The sequence below is a fragment of the Nematolebias whitei genome, chromosome 22 (genome assembly GCF_014905685.2).
Source record: "Nematolebias whitei isolate Nwh7 chromosome 22, NemWhi1, whole genome shotgun sequence".
Lineage (NCBI taxonomy): Eukaryota > Metazoa > Chordata > Actinopteri > Cyprinodontiformes > Rivulidae > Nematolebias > Nematolebias whitei.
In genome coordinates, this window is record NC_056519.1 from 756,205 (window position 1) to 761,014 (window position 4,810).

The 4,810-nt window shown below is 51.5% G+C and overlaps 2 protein-coding genes across 2 annotated transcripts in view; both read right to left on the reverse strand.

Annotated features, from left to right (window-relative positions):
- Positions 1–4,810, reverse strand: part of tmem178b (transmembrane protein 178B) — a 40,761-nt gene that overhangs the window by 35,320 nt on the left and 631 nt on the right. The window lies entirely within an intron of this gene.
- Positions 1–4,810, reverse strand: part of mrps33 (mitochondrial ribosomal protein S33) — a 28,458-nt gene that overhangs the window by 15,090 nt on the left and 8,558 nt on the right. The gene's annotated exons all lie outside the window — the stretch shown is intronic.

The window sequence follows — 4,810 nt, forward strand, 5'->3', positions numbered from 1 at the left end:
TGGAGAACGACTTCCGCACGGCTTCGAGGCGATTCTGGTCCACCATCCGGCGTCTCAGGGGGGGAAAGCGGTACGCCACCAACACTGTTTATAGTGGGAGTGGTGTGCTGCTGACCTCAACTCGGGATGTTGTGGGTCGGTGGGCGGAATACTTTGAAGACCTCCTCAATCCCACCGGCACGTCTTCCACTGAGGAAGCGGAGCCTGGGGACTCTGGGTCGGGCTCTCCAATCTCTGGTGCTGAGGTCACCGAGGTGGTTAAAAAGCTCCTCGGTGGCAGGGCCCCAGGGGTGGATGAGATTCGCCCAGAGTTCCTTAAGGCTCTGGATGTTGTAGGGTTGTGTTGGCTTACGTGACTCTGCAATATTGCGTGGACATCGGGGGAAGTTCCCCTGGATTGGCAGACTGGGGTGGTGGTCCCCCTATTCAAAAAGGGGGACCGTAGAGTGTGTTCAAACTACAGGGGAATCACGCTCTTAAGCCTCCCTGGTAAGGTCTATTCGGGGGTTCTGGAGAGGAGGGTCCGTCTGATAGTCGAACCTCGGATTCAGGAGGAGCAGTGCGGTTTTGGTCCTGGCCGTGGAACACTGGACCAGCTCTACACTCTCAGTAGGGTCCTGGAGGGTGCGTGGGAGTTTGCCCAACCAGTCTACATGTGCTTTGTGGACTTGGAGAAGGCGTTCGACCGCGTCCCTCGGGGGACCCTGTGGGGGATACTCTGGGAGTATGGGGTACCGGGCCCTTTGATACGGGCTGTTAGGTCCCTGTATGACCGGTGTCAGAGCCTGGTCTGCATCGCCGGCAGTAAGTCGGGCTTGTTCCCGGTGAGAGTTGGACTCCACCAAGGTTGCCCTTTGTCACGATTCTGTTCATAACTTTTATGGACAGAATTTCTAGGCGCAGCCAAGGTGTTGAGGGGATCCGTTTTGGTGGCCTTAGGATTGCGTCTCTGCTTTTTGCAGATGATGTGGTCTTACTGGCTTCATCAGATGGTGATCTACAGCTTTCGCTGGAGCGGTTCGCAGCCGAATGCGACGCGGCCGGGATGAAGATCAGTTCCTCCAAATCCGAGGCCATGGTCTTGAGCCGGAAAAGGGTATAGTGCCCTCTCCGGGTCAGGGAGGAGGTCCTACCCCAAGTGGAGGAGTTCAAGTATCTTGGGGTCTTGTTCACGAATGAGGGAAAAATGGAGCGTGAGATCGATAGGCGGATAGGTGCAGCGTCTGCAGTGAAGCGGGTGCTGTACAGGTCTGTCGTGGTGAAGAGAAAGCTGAGTCAAAAGGCGAAGCTCTCAATTTACCGACCGATCTACGTTCCTACCCTCATCTATGGTCACGAGCTTTGGGTTGTGACCGAAAGAATGAGATCTCGGATACAAGCGGCCGAAATTAGTTTTCTCCGCAGGGTGTCTGGGCTCTCCCTTAGAGACAGGGTGAGAAGCTCGATCATCCGGGAGGGACTCGGAGTAGAGCCGCTGCTTCTCCACATCGAGAGGAGCCAGTTGAGGTGACTTGGGATCTGTTTAGGATGCCTTCTGGACGCCTCCCTGGTGAGGTGTTCCGGACACGTCCCACCGGAAGGAGGCCCAGAGGAAGACCCAGGACACGCTGGAGGGACTATGTTTCTCAGCTGGCCTGGGAACGCCTCGGGATTCCCCCGGAAGAGCTGGCCCAAGTGGCTGGGGAGAGGGAAGTCTGGGCATCCCTACTTAGGCTGCTACCCCCATGACCCGACCCCAGATAAGCGGAAGAAAATGGATGGATGGATGGAATCCCGTAGGTGTGTGAGAGCCAGTCTGAGTGTTTCTGAACTTTTAGGCTAATAAAGAACTAAATATGACCAAAAGGAAAGTAGTGCCATCATCTGGCCTGATTTATTTACTGAGGAAACAACGAAGTGTCGGCCTCGCCCTCCGTGCACAACACCACAGCACGCTAACGGAACCAGCTTTGTTCCATCAGGGACGGAGAAAACATCTACAGGAAGAAGATGGAAGACCAGCTGAGGACAGCAACATCCGTGGGGGGTGGAAAGCCTGAAGATGACTTCAGGTCACAAGGTAAACAAATGTTCTGAATACTGGTCCCCAGCCGAACTGAGCCTACCGGACTACGAGCTGTGACACCGACCTAAAGCAACCAGCCGACATGCTGGAGAGGTGTCCTGGTTCCACACCATTCATTCTGATGGACAGCGTGGTTGGAACAGACAAAATGCTGGCACGGTGCAGGATGGGGGGCTTCTTGGTGACTGAATTCATTCAGCCACGCTAACATGTGAGACCATTTGTTCTTACTTCCTGTGGGTGTGCTGCTCTGACCCCACAGGACCTGCACACACTGTCCCACTCACGGCTCTTAGCTTGGAGCTAACGCCAGAGGATAACGATGTTTTCACGTCCCTCCACCTCATTACAAGCATCTCCACCTCACATTCAGTGAAGTTCTCCTTCTCCTGCATGGAGACGTGCTGTTCGATTTTGTATATTTAAAAGGAGGCGTGTCGAGGGAGGAGTCAGGTATTCCCTCGTGCCCACGTTGACTGTACACAGGAAGTGCGCTTGGATTCATGCGTACGCACGGTTTCAAACATCTGGATTAAATCGTGCGTACCCCGTTTTCTTGATTTAAGCGTGCGCCGAGTTTCAGTAGGAAATCCCCGCACGTCTGTGTACATGAGGGTTTGCTGCAGAAATGGACTGCACCTATACAGCTCCTTTCTGTCTGATCAACACACTCAAAGCTCTTCACAACAATCTGTGCCTCATGCACCCATTCATCCAGCTCTATACTAGATCTCTAAAGACTAATCAGTGCTTTAGATCACATTCAGACACTGATGGGACACACATCAGAGGCTGTGAGGATTCAGTGTCTTACCCAGGGACACTTCAGCATGTGACTGCTGCTGGAATCAAACCCCAAACTCTCGTATTGGAGGATGACTGCTCTAACCACTCAGCCACAGCCGCCCCAAAAGAAACCATCAGAACCAGGATTGACAAAACAAAACAGGAAGACAGGAGGAACCAACCAGAACCAGAACTGGAAATTCAAATGGAGTTATGCATCCAAATATGAACCCTACAGACCAGAGAACCGATGAAGAGGACTTCATTCAGACCAGAAGATCCTGACATGGTTTCTACTGGTCCTGGTGTTTGGACCAGGGAGTTCAATGTCCTGTTACTCTGATTGTCCATTTCTGCTGCACACATTTACCAAAACAAAGGTCAGTCAAGGTCATGGAAGGAATAAGACATGAACACAATTCATCAAGAAGCAAAATGGCTAACACACAAACACACACAGCTTCATGCCTCATGGAGTGATGATGTCATTCAGAGGAAGATTACAGCAGAGCTGCTCTTCATCAGCAGACAAACAGAGACCTGACTTTGGCCTTAATCACGCCAGACAACACAGCCTCGGCTAAAGAACCTCTCACCACAGCCAGGTCATCTCACCAAAGTCAGATCATCTCACCACAGTCAGGTCATCTCACCACAGTCAGGTCATCTCACCACAGTCAGTTCATCTCACCACAGTCAGATCATCTCACCACAGTCAGGTCATCTCACCACAGTCAGACCATCTCACCACAGTCAGTTCATCTCACCACAGTCAGACCATCTCACCACAGTCAGGTCATCTCACCACAGTCAGTTCATCTCACCACAGTCAGACCATCTCACCACAGTCAGACCATCTCACCACAGTCAGACCATCTCACCACAGTCAGACCATCTCACCACAGTCAGTTCATCTCACCACAGTCAGTCCATCTCACCACAGTCAGGTCATCTGAACACAGTCAGTCCATCTCACCACAGTCAGTCCATCTCACCACAGTCAGGTCATCTCACCAGTCAGACCATCTCACCACAGTTGGACCATCTCACCACAGTCAACCCATCTCAGCACAGTCAGTTCATCTCATCACAGTCAGGTCATCTCACCACAGTCAGACCATCTCACCACAATCAGTCCATCTCACCACAGTCAGACCATCTCACCACAGTCAGGTCATCTCACCACAGTCAGTCCATCTCACCACAGTCAGTTCATCTCATCACAGTCAGACCATCTGAACACAGTCAGTCCATCTCACCACAGTCAGTCCATCTCACCACAGTCAGGTCATCTCACCAGTCAGACCATCTCACCACAGTCAGTCCATCTCATCACAGTAAGACCATCTCACCACAATCAGTCCATCTCACCAGTCAGTCAGGTCATCTCACCAGAGACAAAACAAAACAGGAAGACAGGAGGAACCAACCAGAACCAGAACTGGAAATTCAAATGGAGTTATGCATCCAAATATGAACCCTACAGACCAGAGAACCGATGAAGAGGACTTCATTCAGACCAGAAGATCCTGACATGGTTTCTACTGGTCCTGGTGTTTGGACCAGGGAGTTCAATGTCCTGTTACTCTGCTTGTCCATTTCTGCTGCACACATTTACCAAAACAAAGGTCAGTCAAGGTCATGGAAGGAATAAGACATGAACACAATTCATCAAGAAGCAAAATGGCTAACACACAAACACACACAGCTTCATGCCTCATGGAGTGATGATGTCATTCAGAGGAAGATTTCAGCAGAGCTGCTCTTCATCAGCAGACAAACAGAGACCTGACTTTGGCCTTAATCACGCCAGACAACACAGCCTCGGCTAAAGAACCTCTCACCACAGTCAGATCATCTCACCACAGTCAGGTCATCTCACCACAGTTGGAGCATCTCACCACAGTCAGGTCATCTCACCACAGTCAGACCATCTCACCACAGTCAGACCATCTCACC